This window comes from Amblyomma maculatum, chromosome 6 (assembly GCF_055883805.1).
Source record: "Amblyomma maculatum isolate TAMU_Amacu chromosome 6, ASM5588380v1, whole genome shotgun sequence".
Taxonomy (NCBI): Eukaryota; Metazoa; Arthropoda; class Arachnida; order Ixodida; family Ixodidae; genus Amblyomma; species Amblyomma maculatum.
Genome location: NC_139349.1, coordinates 158,206,506 through 158,226,724, shown reverse-complemented (window position 1 = coordinate 158,226,724; position 20,219 = coordinate 158,206,506). Strand labels below are relative to the sequence as shown.

Below are 20,219 nucleotides of genomic sequence, written 5' to 3'. Positions count from 1 at the left end.
CAACCCGCTTGAAGAACACAAATGTGATCCCATCTGCGCCATATGCTCCGGAATGCACATTACGGCATCTGCTCAATGTAAGCATCGATTCTAGACTCCAGCGTCCCACCAACAGTGCCAAAGCCAGGAAGCACAAGCTACACAAGACGCCAATGCCGGCGGCCACATGAGCCGCCCCCAGGCGCGACTCGCTTCTCCCAGAAGATCTGGAAGCCGCTCGGGCTCCCGAGGGCGCCAGATGACAGGGAGCGCAACCTTCCCTGTTCCAGTCCTTTCCGCCCCTTGAGAGCCGACAAGACTCAAGAAGCAGCCTTCCACCGGGCGAAAAACAGGTGAGCTGGGCATACGCAGCCTCCCGCAACACGCAGATTGACTATCAGCACACACAACGCAGAGCTGCATGCCCTACCGTCAGAAATAAACCGCCTTAAACAACTGACACAGCAACAATAGGAAATTTCTGCCTTAAAGTCACAAAACAAAACTTCCTCGACAGTGACCCCCAATACACCCTCCACCTCCTCCCCAAAGGATCAATCAGAATGACTCTCCACCACCGAAACGTAAAGCAAGGATGACCCTTTGTACGACGCCTTCAGTCTCGGAAATAGCAACGCTAAAACCCGCGTTCGCGAAACGGGCAACAAACGCAACTTCAGATACAAGTACACCAGGAAACGCAACAACAAATCCAACAACTCGTACAGTACTTGCAAGAACTTGTACAGCCAATTTCGCAGTAAATCCAGCAGCTATGCTCGTGGCTAGATGGCCTCAAAAACAAGGTCATGTCCTTGAGCGAGGTTCAGCTCACGCTCCTATAATGGAGACTAGAACGAAGCCATATGACCGCCCGTCGCCCTCAGCTCAGCGAAACCTCTCCTCAACCCCGCTAAATTACACTATAGCTCCCGCAAAACGTGTAAGATCTGGCAATAAAACTACAGGGGATACCGCTGGAAACGGGGGAATCTCCAGCAGTTCATTCAAACATCCTATGCTCCTTCAGATATACTCGCCCTACAGGAAACGCATGGTGCCACAAAAGTCTCGGGTACACGGCCTATACGCCACCAGGCGCCACAAATTTCATCACCACCCTCCTAATGCAACGTAATCTTACAGCGATCCAACATACAATGGAAGGCGTCGACATAGACCATGTTCTAATAGAGCTTTTGCCACAAAAACAGGACCATCCAAGTGTTTGCATCTTAAGTTTATATAGCTCTCCACGAGGACAACACCCTTCTCACAGACTCTTAACTCCCACACCACAACGGTTTGATTATAGTAGGAAATTTTAACGCACCCCACACAGCCTCGGGGCTATCACAAGGACAGCGCCAAGGGCAGAGATGAGATATATGGCTACATTTACAGCAGCTTGGCTTCACGCTCGTTACTGACCCGCATATCCCGACCTGGTTGGCTAACAATATCTGTGTAGATATAACCCCGACCTGACTTTCTGCCGAAATACACATATAGAACACAGGGGAAAACCTCGCTAGTGATCACTACCTTATATCTACTACCTTTACTTCTGAATCATACCGAAGGAAACGTCATAAAACTCTCCTCACTGACTGGGACAGATTACTCACCTTCTGTGACCAAACTGCACCATCCACAATCGAGAACCTGGATGAGTGGGTTGCCAACCTTCAAGAGAATATTACTCGCCACACTGAGGAGCCCTCAGAAGAAATAAACAAAACAACACCCGAGAAACACTTTCGGCACCTTTGGCAGGCCCGAAATTCAATCCAAATACGCCGGAAGTCGCAGAAGCACAACCGCCCTGAAATTGAAAATTACGCAGCTTGACCAACACATTGAGGAGTACACCCTAAAGCTAGCCCACCGACAATGGGGACAGGCATGTGATGCAATGCAAGAGCAGTTAGGTATTGCTCGCACTTGAAACTTACTGAGGTACCTTCTTGACGCAGCGATCAAAATCTACCCAATTAGACAGCCTGCCAACGCTAATGCGCAAATACCCGGGAACCGACGGAGATCTTCTCTGAGACCTTCAAGCAATATGCATAAACTCCCATTCCTCGACCACCCTTCCAACGTATGCGGGGCTTGCAAATCCAGAACTTGACACCATCACTGAGGCTGAAGTAGGTTTCTCCATAACACAGCTTCTCGTAAACTTTGCCCCAGGTGCGGACGGTGTTACCAACAAATCTCTACGAAACTTGGATGATGTGTCAATTACAGCACTTACAATTTACATGCATGAATGTCGGGTGAAGGCCGAATTCCTGCAGCATAGAAAAGCGTGCGAAGGTAGTATTCACACCTAAACCAGGCAAACGGCTAGCCCTTGAAAACCTCAGACCATCTCTTTAACATCATGCATAGGCAAACTAATGGAGCATGTTATCCTCAATCGCCTCACCCCAATTTGTACCATAAACATTTGTTCTTCCCCACCCGCTACCCAGATAAATGCCCCACCTGCCAACAACACCGACCTACACTATACCATTCTGTTTGGGCCTGCCCAAACACACCCGGCGGCATTCCACCTGTACCTCACCCCACCCTCTCATCTTGGGAAGATGCCTTGTCCCGCACGGAGCTGGCCGAACAACGCCGGCTAATCGAGCGGGCCGAGAGGATTGCCATGGCCCATGGGCTTATGGACTGACGTGTATTTATTTCTTTCTGAGACCGCTTCATCAGCACCAAACCGCAAGACCAGCGACAGCTGTTCTGGCGGGCCTGCAGGATTGAGGCGGCACATGGAGCCCTGGACTGAGGGCTCCACTCAGGAAGAAAAGGAAGTTTACATAATAAATGTTTTTCCTCCTCCTCCTCCTCCTCCTCCTCCTCCTCCTCCTCCAGACCTATGTCGAGGATCGCCATCTCCTACAACCCACAATGTTGGGCTTCCGTTCTCGACACTCAGCACAAGATGTCATGTTGCAACTTTCCCACGACATAATGCAGCCGCCCATTGGCTATAGCACCAAAGCTATCCTAGGTCTAGACTTAGCCAAGGCATTCGATAATGTAGCACATGCAGCTATACTGAACGACCTGCACGCAATAAATTCCGGTCCGAGGACCTTCAACTGCGTACGCAATTTTTTCACAGGTCAAAAAGCAGAACTACATTTTGGAATCCTCAAATCTGACAATATATCACTTCACAGCCACGGCACCCCACAGGGGTCTCTCCTCTCCCCCTTCCGCTTTACGTTGTGCCTCTTATCACTCCCGGACGAACTGAACCATATACCCAATCTGTCCCATAGGTTCTATGCCGAAGACATAACACTGTGGGTCACATCAGGAAATGACGCAGAAATAGAAGAAACCCTACAACTAGCAGTTGACACCATTACCGAATGCGTAGAGAGGGCGGGTCTATCCTGCTCACCAACAAAATCAGAACTTCTGATCATGCGTAGTAAACACGGCACAGGGGGCCATGCACAAATCCGGGTGCACGTCAAGGGACAACTTTTACCGAAGGTGTCCGTCATACGGGTTCTTGGAATTTACATCTAGAACAACGGCCGAAATACGGAGTCCCTCAATCGCCCTAAGGCTAGTGTTTCTCAGAAAGTGGGTCTCGTACGTCAAATGGCTAACCGGTATTCGGGTATGAAGGAATCTGATCTCTTCCGCCTGTCTACTAGAATTACCTACACGCTACCCTACCTCAAAGTTAACGTAGCAGAAACACAATGTTTTGATTGCCTGATCAGACGGGAATTTAGGTCCGCATTTGGTCTAACCATAAACACCTCCACGGAGCGCTCCACTGCCCTCTTAGTCCACAACACTCTTAGCGAGCTGGTAGAGGCCAGCTCACCTCTCAATACGAACGGCTAACCCACACACCGATCGGACGCTTTATCCTGGATGCTCTCTCAATCGGTTATCCCGCGACAAGACACGGCAAAGTGTCACTTCCAATGAGCCTGCGAGCTCACTTGAAAATCCTACCTCTCCCGAAAAATATGCATCCTGAATTTCATTCTGACAGGCGAGTCGAAAGAACCAAACCCCTACCCAAGCAATACCAGTTCAATCAAGACTTGGTCTGGTTGGGTTTGCGGGGTTTAACGTCCCAAAGCGATTCAGGCTATGAGAGTTGCCGTAGTGGAGGACTCTGGAAATTTCGATCACCTGGGCTGCCAAGGCCGGGATTCGATCCCGCTTCCTTGGGAACAATAATCGAGCGCTTTAACCACTGCACCACCCCCTCTTGTATTCTTTATTGCCTAATTTATTATGAGATTTTACAGTAATGTTCTTCATCTGTAAAATCTGCGCCCCCCCCCCCCCTATGCATTAAGGTCCGCGTGTTCGGCTGTATCGACTAAGACGTGGTCTATGTCGATACAGCCGAACATGCGGACCTTAATGCATTCACGATTGTGACTAAATTATCAGGGTCAACAACTCAAAGCCAGTTCGGCCGTTACCAACCACCTGGAGGAACCGGATAAGGCTGCAGTCGCCCTCGCGATAAGCTCAACCTCAGCCCTTCATATAGCTAGCGACTCGAAAACCGCAATAATAAATTACAGCAAAGCCAGGATATCCCCTAAAGCATTCAAATTACTGCTTGTCTCTCAAACACCTCCTTTTCAATACAGTTAATCTGCATACCAGCATACTCCTCCCTTCCTGGTAATGAGGCTGCCCACAATTTCGCCCGATGACTCGTCAGCTTGCGACGGGACAACCCCTTATGAGGTAGGCGAGGGATCATATGGGTTCCTATCAAGAAATTACACTACACTTCCGTCCAGCAGAAACCCTATACCCTCCGGGACAGAAATCTCACAAAGGCACAGGATGTCACCTGGCGAAAATTACAGGCGCATATTCGTTTCCAAATTCAGTCCCCTTCTCTCCCATGCATACCTTGCATTATACACACCTTACTATAACTTATGCTACCAGAGGGCCAACTTACACCACATACTATGGGCATGCCCCTGAGACCCCCTCCATGGGATCTGCAGCTCTCCACCTGCGAGCAGTGAGAGGCCACTATGCTCAGCTCGGATGCGGTAATCGAACTGCAGGCCATCGAGCGTGCAACCCAGTCCAGCAGAGATCAACGGCTGTTGGCCATCTAGCGCGGAAGCTCCTGCCTGCCTGACTTCCTCAAATAATTCGTTATCCTCCTCCTCACCTTAAAAATCCAAGGCGAGAAAGAAAAAAATAAGCACATGTTTAGCACAGTTAAACATGGTATTCAGCGAAAACCACTGAATAGCTGCGCTCAGCAGAAGATTTTCGTAGAATAGGTACGATACCCTAATCCCAGCATCACCTCCACTGGCTTCCATGGTTGGCTCCGTGTCGAGACGCGATTGCTGCTAGAATACAACACGCATGCTCAAGGTGACGTAACCTAGCTCATTTATAATATGTCGAGATGGACGATAGAGAAAACGATAAATTCAAGCTCTGTGGAGAGAGAAGGACCCTCGACCATATAATCTGGGCATGTGCTAGCTCCCCAGGGGCTAAACCAAATACAAATTGCAGAGAAGCCTGGGAAGCCTTGCTGCGGAGCGAGGTCCCTGCTTCACAGCAACAAGCCATCCGCCTGGCGGAAGAAGCCGCGAAGAACCAAGACCTCTTTGCTTGCTTCTTATTGCGGAGCTCTCGGCACCCGCTCCTTAGGCCTGCATGCCGGGAGCTGGAATCGGGGGACTCCTTATCTGGTTGTAGAATAAAGTTATCATCATCATCATCATCAATCAATTGATCCAACACCAACTTTCTTCGCAGCTCCAAGATTGAAAGCGCGAAGGTCACTTCGAGTTCCACTGCTTAAGCTGATCACCTCGTGGTGGGACACAAAGACGGTCCACAAGTTTACACTTCAAGCGGTCGGATGTTTCAAAGGATGTTTTAGTGTATTTATAGCCACACTGTCCTGTGGCTCCTTGAATGTCAATGGCTATAAATAACAATTGGTTCACAGGAAGGGAAAGGCGCAGTAGCTGTCACATTTGTTTCTGTGGACAGCTGAACTGTGCCGTAAGGGAAGGGAGGAAAATGGAAATGAAAGTGGAAAGAGAACGATCAGCCGTAGTTGAGGGCTACGGAGTAATTCGACCACTGACGATCTTTAACGCGCACTGCCCAGGCTGGCATTGTGTGTTGGTTTATAGGAAGGAAGGGCACAATATCTGTCAGATTCTTCTGTGGATACCTGAACAAGCAGCAACAGTTTGTCCTGCTCCTTGAACGGCAAATCGCAGTCAAACTGACGGCCCCGCCGCGGTGGTGCAGTGGTAAGACTCCAGACTACTATACTGCAGTATACTAGTTCGATGCCGACCACGGCGGCTGCGTTTCGAAGGAGGTGAAAGGAAGAAGCTGTGCGACGTTAGCGCATGGTAAATATCTCCGGGTGTTCGAAATTACTCCGCAGCCTACCACTACGGCTCCCTTTTTCCTCTTTCACTCCCACCCTCCCCTCATGGAGCCGTATAGGCGTCCACTTAAACAAATGTGACAGATTCTGTTGTTTTTCATTCCTATGAACCAATTACTATTAATATTATTATCATTAATATTATTATTATTTCGAACTGAAGCCCACGCGAAAACCTGATCCACCTAGGATAGTGAAATGTTAGCTTCAACATCACCTGAGGTTTAACCCTGCTAACTTCGGCGGAGCGCATGCGCCGCTTTGCTTGGTTGTGCTTTGATTAGGTTTAGGTTTAGACAATCGCAGACGTGGTCGTGCAGCGACACGATTGGCGGTACTATGGAGTCCAAGTCAAGGACGCCCTCAACGACAAGAGGGCACACGCTATGCTGTTTCTGCCGTCAAAGGCCAACGTGGTGTTTGACCACGGCATACACATGGTGTAGTGAAGGTTTCGCTTCAAAGGATGTACTCATGTCTGAATTCAATGTTAAACGCTCGCACGGGTGCTCATTAAAGCGTGAGGTGCCACTAACCATGAACTCCCGTGTCCGGGAGATGCGCTGTTATTGCAATTTCGACGCGCGCTCACCTCCATGGTGCCCCGCCGGGGTGGCGCAGTGGTAAGACGCCCGACTACTGTGCCGGCGTTCCCGGGTTCGAGCCTGACCACGGCGGCTGCGTTTCGATGGAGGCGAAACGAAGTGGCGTCCGTGTGCTGTGCGATGTCAGCGCACGTTCAAGATCCCCAGGTGGTCGAAATTACTGCGTAGCCCTCCACTATGACTCCCCTTTCTCTCTTTTCACTTTCACTCCCACCTTCCCCTTACGGCGCGGTTCAAGTGTCGACCGAGCAAGTGTGACAGATAATGCGCCTTTCCCTTCCTGTGAACCAACCAACGAACCTCCATGCTGTCACTGAGATCATTAAAAACCAAAAAAATTTCTCGATTACGTTAAACAAGTATACAGTTTTGAGACTATGTTCACACACTTGCGAAAAGCAAACCTATGGCAGCTGTTTGGGGCATTATCGCTACTTGTGTGATAGTAGCTATCTTAACAAGTGCACGTGTACGTTTGCAATGCCGGGCGCATGCGTGAGGTACTCGGCGTCTGTATATATACTTGTCATGTTGCAATAAAGGGGGGTTTGTTCCCTGAGGCCTGGTCGAGGGGCGGCCACGCAGAAACCCTCTGTGAAGTGTCGTCCATCGAACACCACATGGTGTCAGAAGTGGTTGTCCGGGTTGTACTGGACCTGCGGTAGTTGTAAGGTATCGTTACCAGCCCGAATAACACCAACGAGAAATGGCGCAAGAAACGAAGGTATCCTCCCAGCCTTTCCTGGTGCAGCCGCCAGCAAGCTTCAACTTTGACAAAACATCCGAATGGCCTGAGTGGATACAAGAGTTCGATGACTACCGATTCGCCTCGGGACTTAACGAGCGAACTGAAGAGGCTCAGGTGCGTACGTTGCTGTACACGATGGGACGACAGGGACGAAATATTTTCAAGACTTTCAGCCTGTCTGAGGAAGACTCGAAGAAATACGAGGTGGTGAAGAAACGGTTCGATACCCATTTTGTTGCCACACGGAACCTAGTCTACGAAAGTGCGTGCTTCCATCGCCGCCACCAAGGACCAGACGAGTCCGTGGATCAGTATGTTACGGAGTTACATACGCTGGCCGATAGATGCGACTACAGGGAGATGAAAGAGCGTATGATTCTCGACCGCTTTGTAAGTGGAATACGAGACGGAAGCTCTTCAAATGGATGCGGCGCTGACTCTAGAAAGTGCTCTCACCAAGGCACGCCTGAAAGAAGCTGTGCAACGGCAACAGCAGGATATTCGCGTCAGCGTGGACCGCGATGGTTCACTGACGAGCGCTGAAGTCGACACTGTTCATAGGCGGACACCAAACCAGAAACATCCGGAGCACCTGAAGTGTGCAGCTTGCGGTAGGGGCCCTCATTCCAGGTCATCGTGCCCTGCCAGGGGAGCGCTGTGCTACGGGTGTCAGCGCCGGGGACACTTCGCGGCTGTCTGCCCACGGACACACTGGACCACGGAACCCGAAGTACGGCATTTGGAGGTAGGAGTCCACTGTCCTCGGGGGGAGCATCCGAACAGGAACTGTGGGACGTTTTCCGTGGGGAATTTGTTTGCGACATCAGTAAAAGCGCGCTTTGTCCAGGTTGTTATTAATGGTGTAGTTGTTTCGGCCAAAGTTGACACGGGAGCCGAGGTAAATGTGGTGTCAGAGTCATTTCCAGCGTTACCTAAGGTACTAAAGTCTACTGATGTTATTTTGATGGGAGCAGGCGGTGACAAGTTGGACGTGAAGGGAATGTTTACTGCCGACATTCTGTGGAAACATGCTTCGGTTAGGCAGGATGTTTTCGTTGTCAATTCGGTAAGCAATGTGATTCTTGGCTTACCGGCAATAGAAGCGTTGGGAATAGCGAAGTTTGTGGACGAGGCATCAGTTCACCAGGTGGTGCAGACAAGATTTAGTTCCTTGTTCCGTGGTCTGGGGACCATGAAAGGCGAATACTGTATTCGTCTTAAGCCAGACGCGGTGCCCTATGCCATTCACACTGCTCGTCGTACACCCATCCCACTACGGGACAGGGTAAAACAAGAGCTGGAAGAAATGGAAAAGAATGGGGTCATTCGTAAAATTCAAGGGCCCACGGAGTGGTGTGCTGGCATAGTGCCCGTCTTGAAGCCGTCAGGACAAGTGCGAATATGCGTTGACCTGACTCAGTTGAACAAATCGGTGCAACGTGAACGGATTGTGCTTCCAACTGTGGATGAGACACTCTGGTTGCTCAATGGGGCAGTCAAGTTTTCCAAACTGGACGCAAACTCTGGTTTCCACCAAGTGAGGTTAGCAAAGGAATGTCAACTGCTCACAACTTTCATTACTCCATTTGGCCGTTATTGCTTTGAGCGGCTACCATTTGGCATATCTTCGGCTCCGGAGTATTTTCAAAAACAAATGTGCGAGATCCTTGATGGAATTCCGGGGTAGTGAACTTAATGGACGATACCTTGTCTTTGGTTCTAGTCAGAAGTAACACGACGAACGCTTATTGTGCACTTTAGAACGTTTGGCCGAAAACGGCGTGACCCTAAACAAAGAAAAGTGCCAGTTCAGTGTAAACGAGCTTTGTTTTCTGAGGTGCCGCGTGAGCCGAGATGTCATACGCCCGGATCCAGCGAAGGTTCGCGCAATTGCAAATATAAAGCGCGCGCCGAAGAACGTTGCAGAAATGCGCAGATTTTTAGGTCTTGCTAATCATTCTTCCCGATTCATTCGAGAATTAGCTGAACAAACGGCGCCTTTGCGTCAGCTGCTGCAAAAGAACACAGAGTGGGTCTGGGCAGAACCTCAGCAAATAGCTTTTGATGGCGTGAAGAGTGCTATCTGCTCAGATAGGTGTATGGCTAAGTTTGATGCCCAACGTCCAACGATTATTTCTGCAGGTGCTTCGTCGTAAGGCTTAGGAGCGGTTTTACTGCAAGTGCAACCAAATAAAGAAAAGCGGCCGGTTGCTTTTGTCTCAAGATCATTGACACCAACTGAGATGCGCTATGCGCAAATCGAAAAGGATACTTTGGCTATAACATGGGCCGCAGAACGTCTCGAAAGCTTTGTGCGTGGACTACACATTACGGTAGAAACAGACCACAAACCGTTGGTTGCTTTACTAGGAAAGACTCCACTTGATTTGGATCCGCCTCGCATTCAAAGGTTTAGAATGCGGCTAATTCGATTCAGTTTTGAGGTGCAATATGTTCCGGGAAAAAAACCTTGAAATAGCGGATGCACTCTCCAGAGCGCCAGGGCCAGGCCAAAAGACTAACTTTCTTTCGGTCAATGAAATCAACTGTTACGTTGCTGGCACGTTATCGGAGTTAAGAGAGTCGGAGCACTTCTGCTTAGTAGCCGAAGAACAGGCGAAGGACGAGACTTGTCGTACGTTGTGTCTCTATGTCCGGAAGGGCTGGCCTAGTCTACCTTCGTTATCAGCTGTTTTGAGGCCCTATTGGCAGGATCGTGCCGTTTTGAATGTATGCAAAGGTGTCGTCCTGCACGGCACCCGCCTGTTGGTGCCACACTGCCTTAGAAGCAGAATGTTAAAGCTGCTTCATCAGGGCCACCAGGGTGTGGTAAGGTGTAGAGCAAGGGCAAGAGAGTCCGTTTGGTGGCCAGGTTTAAGCGCTCAGCTTGCTGCGTTCATTGGAAACTGCCGCACGTGCTCCCAATTTCGCGTCCAGCCGTGCGAGCCAATGATCCCGACTGAGACGCCTTTCCAGCCTTGGCAAAGCGTTGCGGCAGATATCTGCCATGTGAAAGGCTGTAACTACTTGCTCACAGTTGATTACTTATCTCGGTTTCCGGAGTTGTGTCGGCTGACCTCTCTTAACAGCGCTGAAGTTATTTATCATACCAAGAAGGTGTTTTCGACACACGGCATCCCGGAAATGCTGGTAACCGATAATGGTGCTCACTTTGTTAGCCAGGAGTTCAACCAGTTCGCGAAACTTATGGATTCAAACATGTGACGTGTAGCCCTAGGTACCCGCAGTCAAACGTGGAGGTAGAAAGAATGGTAAAAACTGTGAAAGGTCTGTTGCTAAAATCGGATGACTTACATTTGGCTTTGTTAGCGTACAGGGACACGCCGGGACCCCTAGGCAAAACTCCAGCAGAGCTACTCATGGGGCGGCGGCTTCGCACTACTTTGCCTCTCCACCCAAAGAAGTTGGCCCCCAAGACGCCCAATCTCAAAGAAGCACGGGACAAAGATGCCGATTTCAGGGAAGGTCAACGGCAAAATTATGATCGTCGGCATGCGGCCCGTCACCTTTTCCCGTTGCTGCCAGGGGATTCGGTTTGGGTCAAGGACTACAGGAGAGAAGGTGTGGTTCTTCATTGTGCAAAGCGACCACGCTCGTATTTGGTGGCTTTGGATAGCGGGGTTCAGATTGAGCGTAACAGGCGAGCGCTAATCAAGCAAGCGCCCAAAAGAGGTTCGGACTCTGACGGGGCGTACGAATTTCCGTCTAGCCTAGATGGTCTCGGCGAGAACGGAAACTCTGTTCCTAATACACAAACTGTCCCAGATGGTCTAGAGGGGAAAGAAAACGATGTTTCAAATACACAAACAGTCCCAAGTGACCCGATGCAGACACCGCCGAATACCTCTTCGCCTGCGGTTCGGGATGAATATGTCACACGCTTTGGTCGAAAAGTAAAAAAGCCAGAACGATACGGTATTTCTGAATGCCATTCAGGCCATTTGCTCTGAAGTTGTTGTATTTGTGTATTTTGTGTGAATGCCATTCAAGCCGTTTGCTTTGAAGTTGTTGTATTTGTTGTGTATTTTAAAGTGCGTCTTTGTTTTGTAAACTGCTGCTCTTCCAAAAGGGAAGGGGATGATGTGGCATTATCGCTACTTGTGTGATAGTAGCTATCTTAACAAGTGCACGTGTACGTTTGCAATGCCGGGCGCATGCGTGAGGTACTCGGCGTCTGTATATATACTTGTCATGTTGCAATAAAGGGGGGGGGCTTGTTCCCTGAGGCAGGCGGTCGAGGGGCGGCCACGCAGAAATCCTCTGTGAAGTGTCGTCCATCGAACACCACACTGTTAACCAACAGTCTGTTTACCATTGCCTTTCAGCATTCGACCAAGTTTTTTCTAGATTCAGAGTGGCGTTTCATAGGCAATCTCCTCATTATCCACCACACCAGAGAGGATGAGCGGGTGGCTGCTACCAGCCGTACGGGGCTCTGGGACTTGCGGCGGAGGCTAGCCTGCCACCGGATATTTATGTTTTAGGCCTTCATTGCACCCGCCACAGCTACAGTGGTGGACGATGACTGTTGCTACGTGCGTCTTTCCCTTTATCTTATTTTGCACCCGCCACAGCTACAGTGGTGAACGATAGCTGTTGCTACGTGCGTCTTTCCCTCTATCTTATTTTCCTTCTATTTTCTCTTCGTCCGCATAGGCGTTCGTGTGCTGTGCGATGTCAGCGCACGTTAAAGATCCCCAGGTGGTCGAAATTACTCCGTAGCCCTCCACTACGGCTCCTCTTTCTCTCTTTCCACTTTCACTCCCGCCTTCCTCCGTTCCCTTACGGCGCGGTTGCGGTGTCCACAGAAAACAAGTGAGACAGTCACCGCGCCTTTCCCTTCCTATAAATAAATAAATCCGGACTCTCTTCGTCCGCATGAGGCAGCGGAGATGGCTTAGCTAAAGAGCCAGTACCAGGCCCGTGCATTTTAACGCGGCAGCGTTAAGGAGCTCGTGTCGCAGAAAAGCCGGTGTCGTCGGCGTCCAGTGAGCGATAAATCCCGGCATGCACTTCATAAATAAACATGCACTTTCATGCACTTTCATGAACATGCAAGTTCCAAGATGGGCTGGGTGGGAATCGAACCAGGGTCTCCGGAGTGTGAGAAACACGCTACCACTCAGCCACGAGTTCAATGCTTGAAAGCGGTACAAAAGCGCTTCTAGTGAATGCGGTGTTGCCTTAGAAACATGCCGTAGAACGTTATACTCCAGTGTATATCTGTAATTATGAGCATGTTACTTACAGAAGTCGTAGTTACACGAGTAGCGAAGTACGTTTCCGCTACATTTCTTCTGCGCTCTGCGCACATGCAGAGCCATCTTGCGGCAAACACAGAAGAACCCTTCCTCGCAATGTGCGGCGCTGCCCCGACACGTGGCGCGCCACTCGCCCCTGACGTTTCGCCGTGCACCCTCACAGGTTGTAGAATCAAGCGTCTTTCCTTTCTTTAGATCACTATGTTCGCTCACCCGCTTCTCCCCTTCGGGCCGCGCAGGTACCGGGGCGAGGATGCCCCAATACCCTTGCGTTTAGTAAGTTTTCTCGACGAGGTGCAATAACGCTATCGCGTTCCACTCTTGAAGGCGAAGCTTAAGCGTCCTCCAAATTTTTGTTTTCCTTTTTCCTACAGTCGCAATAACAAAAACAAGACAAGACCAGCGATTTTACAAGAATTATACCCAGTGCTAAACAACATCATAATATATTTACAGCAAGCCAATAGCATAAATCATGTTTGAAATAAATGAACGTTTCTTTTCTGTTATATATGAGAATCAAAACCTGTTTTATTTTCATTCTATGAACTATTTCTCATTATTCAATTTTGCAGTTATACAGTTATCAATCTAAGTGCACTTAATTATATGAAAACAGCTGTTTTCATTTATGCCTCAGGCAACGAGTTTTCGCACGCTTTAATCACCAATGAAATGAATGAATGAAAACTTTATTTCCACCGAAAGGAGCCCCTCATCTCCCGGCCGGGGAGCGGGTCAGGAGTGCTCCGCAGGCTGAGGTCAGGAGAGGTTACAAGCACTCTTCACGGCCTCAGCCGCCAGGCGGGTCGCGTGCCGCTGAACGGTGGGATCTCCGCTCCGCAGCCAAACCTCCCAGGCTTCTCTACTATCAATGTTAATGCCGGCGCCTGGGGAATCGGCGCATAGCCATATTATATGATCTAGCGTGCCTTTTTGTCAGCAATTTTTACATTTAGAATCTTCTTCTTCCCCGGTCTGTGTTAAGAAAACCCAGACAGGGCAGATGTAGTTATCGGCTTGTAATCGCCTCCAGATGCGTGCTTCATTGTTAGTGACAGACCGATCTGGGGGAGAGTATACTTTTCGATCTAATTTGTAAGATTCTGTGATCTCATTGTATGTGATAGCGCAATCTTTAATTCCCTTGCATTCGGGCTGTTCTACCGCTGCCCGGTGGTAGAGATCTCGGGCCAGCAGGTGCACAGCTTCGTTGCCAGGGACAGACTCGTGTGCTGGTATCCATATGATGGATATGGTTCTAGTAATGGGATTTGTGAGAAGAATCTTTTTGGCCTCCTCTGAGATCCGTCCTTTTGCAAAATTCCAGACAGCCGTTTTGCTGTCGCTGATTATAGTTTTGGCCTGTGTACCAGTGCATGCGAGCGCTATTGCGGCCTCTTCAGCTGTACTAATGTCACGGGTGCGTGTTGAGGCCGCAATTTTAGGCGCACCTTCTCCATTTACTACTGCCGAGACAGCTGCTCCGTGTCGTCCCCATGATGCGTCCACATAAGCAACTTGGTCGACTGCTTTGCGTTTCATTCTTTTAGCGACGGCTTTGGCTCTGTGTTCTCTGTGTTCTTTGTTGTAGTCTGGGTGCATGTTTCGAGGTAAAGGTGGTACCAGTATGTGTTCCCTAATGTTGGGTGGGATAGATGTTTTCGTCTGTGGGCCTCTGTCTTTAATCACCAACAGTACGACCATGTGACGCACCTTTGTCGCTATGCTGCAGCACGGCCGGTCTCATTGCGCGCGCTAGGGCGCACATTGAGACCGGCCATGGCTGCAGAAGCGTGCAGCTCTCGGCCGCGCTCAATTTAAAAGTGTTAAGGAACCTTCCTTATAATGACTGAACGGCGAATGCAAGTATCTGGAACAAAGCGGAAGAGTAGCCCGCGGATATATCGTATGAGACAAATCCGGCTCCTCTAGCGTTGATAAATAAGTGATACGTCTTCGTCCTGATGGCATTTACGAGGTTTCGCAGAAATATTGAAAACATGTATCATTGAACTTACACCTAAATGGCATTGTAAAATGAATTGCATTCATCCAGCCTTCTAAAGACTTTTGGTTCTCTACCTGGGCTTCAGTAAGCGGCCTGTTCGAAACTCGGCGCCGGCCACCCAACCCGTACAAAATGGGCAAACGCTTCCAACGATGGCGATCGGTTCTCCAAGGGAATTGCCTCAAACGAGGGGCTCCATATTGATCATCGCCTACAAGCCACTCTCACAGTTCCGAACACCCGTCAGCATAGGCGAGTTTATGCATGTTTGTGCGTGTATGCCGTTCACGTGGAGTTTCAAATATTACGAGAATGATGAATTTTAACACTTAAGCCTTTAATGGATCATCGTTGCCTTAAGAATTACTGTATTCGGGCAGTGGAGTGCTGTGTCTCCGCATATGTTAACGGTAGGAATCGCATTGCAGTGAAAAGCAAGAATGAAGCAACACATGTCTGAATGCAAGTACTCCATCAGCATGAGAAATTATTTTCTTGCATAAAGAAAAAGAAATCAGACTGAACTCAGAAATACTTAACATCGAATGGTACCATATAACCTTCACATTTTACTAGAACCACCTCAATACACAGTAGGCTGCTTAATATGCCTCGAAAAGCAAATGTTACAAATTTATATTGCTCTTTATACACTTTCGTTTATTATCTCCGATATATTAGTTCTCTAAGCAGCTAGGGGAGGCGCATGCGCCAATTTCATCTGCACCGAGACACAGCTACGTTGCCCGCGCTCACACCTTTGGCTCCCCGTCGGCTGAACTGCGAGTGTAGTCAGCCTCACAGGCAATCACCAGAAGCCGCAGTATAACTACTTCGATAGTGGGTAAGTGGCTTAACCGAGGCTCGCTTTCTTACTCTTGACATGGTTGATGTGAATCTTGGACCGTCGTTGTCTACACTCCACAGCAAGCATCAACTTAATTGGACAGTCTTGCTGATTGGTCCCGGTGTGAATCCTATGTCGCTAGCCACAGGGAGCGCAGTCGTGCCAGGTATGCAGCCAAGACACCTAAAACGTAAGATCCACAAATGGCGCGTGCAGGTAATGTTTCCATAACTGTGCTTCCGCTCATTACCTAGTTCAGGCAACTTCTATTCTCGCTTTATAGAATTTTGTCATCTGGACAACCTAAAAAAAGGGGTGCATGGACTGCTAAGGCACCCAAACTCTTTGCAAATAGTGAAATTCTTTATCCTTTTGCACCTTTCATGGTATATATATGGAAACAAAAATAAATCTTATCAGTTCAATTCAGTGAGTATCAAAGGCCTGTGTTTTATAGTTGAATTAGGGCTTCACAATCATACATAAATTTTTCACATTGTTCATTTACCGTTTGTTTTTTTACCGCTTGCATACTTCAGATGGGTGCTGGCCACAGCAGGACGATTTTTTGCAAGAACAGGTTGGGACAATATTTGTTATGTATTGCAGTACTACATGATATTTTTAATGTATATTGAAGATCGTTGTACACAAAGTGTTACTCAAGGAATGATCACAAAAATAAACTCAATTCTTTTGCACCTTATTAAATGCCCTGCAAAGGAATATTATTGTTTGATTAAGTGAAGTGCACCACTAAAGTGCTCCGGACATTGTGAAGTCATTACAGGGCTACACACTGTCTCGATCAATGGTGTGGACAGTCATTCAAAGGATCTTACAAGTGGTATGTAAACTTGCTTTATTCTGTGAGTTATTCGCAATGTAAAATTTAATATTATACGGGTGAAAAAAGAAGACCAGCAAAACTCCATTCGACAGCCTCCGATTACCAGTGCACTTCTGTCTCTGCCTTCTCACAAGGGGCCACACCAGTTGCACAATACATGTGACACTACCCCCTCGTCAAAAGAAGTGTCCCGATCCTTAAAGCATAGAAGGGAAAAAAATAAAAGTAGAAGGAGGAGCACTCAATATCCAGGCAGGAAAGAACGGCGCGCACAAGCACTGCACTTGGGGCAGTGGTAAGGTTTTAGTCGGCTGGCATGCAACCAAGTTTTTGATGTATGGTTGATATGTTGAATAAAGACAATTCTTCTGAAATATCGGTGTAAGGCCCGTGCTCTGTTCGGCCTCAGTGGTTGTTGGGTTGTCTGTGTAAGTTTCTATGCCAGACCCTCGTGTATGTGTTGATGTATATCTGTACTTGTGTTTTGGGAGAATTTCTCAGCTGGGTGGCCTAGTGTTGAACTGCGTGTCGCGTTCTAGTTCCTAGAATGAGAGCATTAGCTCTAAAATGCGAGCGCTCCCTTTGGACCCCTCTCTGAGTTTATTTTCCCTTTGCTATTGGAGATGGGAGAAGCGTCCCTTTTGCCTCTCCTCGGACCTCATTAGCGCGGTCTCCCGCTGTGCCGTCGCACGAGTGGGAGCGACCGGAGGCCATAAAACCCGCGAAGGGGGGTCAGGCTTTTGTCGCGCTGCACTGCGATGTGTAGCGTGCATCTGGTGCGCTTTGCGAAGGTTCCCGAGGAGTCAGTTTGTAGTAAATGTGTTTTTATTTTTTTTTTTACTTGTGGAAAGGGGCATGCTCCCGGCTCATCTCAGGAGCGCGGGACGGCGCCCGGGTGTCTTTTGCCGGAGGTACTCCTTAGGATATGACGCTCGCGCTGGCGAGCGCTGGGAGTAGTGGTTGCTTTGGAGCTGGGGCAAGAGGCGCCAGCTCAGCTGCGGGGACGCGGAGTCCCTGGTTGCTCTGTTTTAGCGGTCGGCGCGGCCGGCGCGGCCAGTTGCCGTTCGTCTCTGATTGTTGCTCCCTTGGGAAAGCAAATCCGGCTTGACTCTTGTATCATCTCTTGTATATAGTCTGTATAAAGTTCTCCGGTTCAATAGGAAGCTGCACCACCAAGTGTCATTTATCTCGGACGGATCCACTGCTGGGAAGACCGTCGTATCTTTATTGGCGCAGTCGCTACAGGATTGGTGCGCTGCAGCGGAACCGAAAGAACGGAGGTGCCTGGAAGCATCGGGCGCCGAGACGCCGAAGACTTGTGTACAAGAGGGTGCGTGAAGCATCGGGCGCCGAGACGCCGAAGACTCGAGTACAAGAGGGTGCGTGCTGCATCGGGCGTGGAGACCCCAAAGACGCAACTGCAAAAAGGTGCGTGAGCATCGGGCGCCGAGACACCGAAGTGCAGGAGGGTGCGTGAAGCATCGGGCGGCCGAGCGCCGAAGAAGCGAGAGCAAAGAGGTGCGCGCATCGGTTGTGGAGACGCAGAAGACCATCAGCAGCCCCAACGTAGCTAGGGCGAGGTCAGCTATCGAAGACTCCGAAAGACCGGGGAAACACCGACTGCAGACTGCGTGTGGGTGTGTGTGCACTGACGATGCGGAGCATCACAGCGATGACGCCAAGGACGCTCCATCATTGCAACCAGGACTGCAGCGTCACTTGTGAGTGATTTTCCCCATTCTTGCTTCCCTGTCTCTGCCGTGCTCGAGCCAAAAGCCTAGGCAAATAGCTATGGAGATTGATATGTGGCTGTGGGATTTCGGGGCGGACTGCGGTCCAGAAATTCGAGCAATGAGGCTGAAAGAAATGCAGAAAGAGCTTGAAGAGCTACTGCAGATGCGGCAGGAGCTTTTATTAGAAAGAGAGCGCCGCAAACGTGGCCACCTCAAAGAAGGCTACGTAGGAGAGAACAGCGCAGTTAATACAGCTGTTGTGTCTCCGCTGTCAGAAACAGACGAGCGTCCTTCGGGCATTGTAGAGGTAAATGCTCCTCTAGAGGAATTAAAACGAAAGCCCGATGAAATTGCCGACGTTATACATGTAGCATCGCAGGCCGTTGCAGAGACAATTGAGAAAATGGATGTGGCTACCGTATCTCTAGAAGGCTTAGCGGATACAAAGGAGCCCGTCTCAGAAGAGAAAGCCGAGCATGCAAGCCCACAAGATGGCTCAGAAAATGACGAGGCCGGTAGCGACGAGGTGACCAACGCCAAGGCTCACAGTCTGAGCTTAGCAGAAGCGGCTGCGAATGCGGTTTTCGCGGTGCCGTTCCCAACCACAGCTAGCACTGCAAAGTTGGATGTAGCTTTCGCGAAAGCAGGCACTGTCGATGTCGCAAACATACAGGTCCCGATACCCGCCGCAGGGGATCCGAGGGATGAGAAAAAGGTGCCCGATGATTGCCAGGCAGTGCCGGCGGACACAAAGAAAGCCTCCCTGCCGATTGTAGCAGTATCAGAGCAGGTGAGCCCTGAACAAGGCTCCGAGATCCTTCGGGATGAGAACCTCCGCGACGAAAGCGACACAGGTGAAATCTGCATTTTGTCCGCGGCTGGCGCAATGCCAAACAAAGAGGTTGAGCGGCTACGGCGGGCGCCGGGGAAAGCAGACAGATTGCACGAAGCTTACGGAAACGCGAGCAGTGCGTCGTCTATTTCCTTGCTGCACGAGTTGCCGCCCATAAGTGGTGCCAAAGTCTCCTTTCCGCGTACAATGAGCGGCGCAGACCTACTACCGCAGAAAGTAGAAAACCTCGAGCGCCAGGATAGGGCCGCGCGAAGGAGTAATGAGCGGCCAGGAATGCCAACGGTTGACCCGAATCCGAACGAAGGGCTGCCGACGCCAGGTTCGGAAACTTACCCTGACAGTAATATTCGTGAGCGCGCGAGGCTAAGGGCAGGCATTGCGTTGACTGGAGTTGGAGCCGGCGTTGCATTGGAGAGATCGGAGCCCAGTCGTACAATGTGGTCAACGTGGGGCCGTCTGGAAAAGGTAGTGCAGGTGTTCGACCCGGGAGGCTAATGATTGACTAACTGGTCGCACTCTGTGCACACTTCGACATTGTCTTGTTGTAGAAGTGTATCCCGTGCTCTGGCTCGAGCATGTGTGCAGGCAGTGTGTGAGTGTGGGGGAAGGGCATGTCGAAGCTGTGTGTGAGCTCTCAACATGCAGAGAACTGACGATCAAGATGAACTGATTTCTATTGACAGATTTCATCTTTTACAGTGTGTGTGACTGAGTCGCATGCCTGAGAACTGTTTGGTTATGCAAGCGCCTGTGATTGTGTACGCGCTAAGCACATATGTTTTCGCATCCTATTGGTACTTTTCCATGCTCTTGTTTTGGGTACTGGGTCCTATTTAGGCAGAAGAGTACTTTTGTGTAAC

General features: G+C 49.6%; 1 pseudogene; it reads left to right on the top strand.

Annotated features, from left to right (window-relative positions):
- Positions 1-7,623: 7,623 nt before the first annotated feature.
- Positions 7,624-20,012, top strand: LOC146187259 (uncharacterized; annotated as a pseudogene).
- Positions 20,013-20,219: the final 207 nt, after the last annotated feature.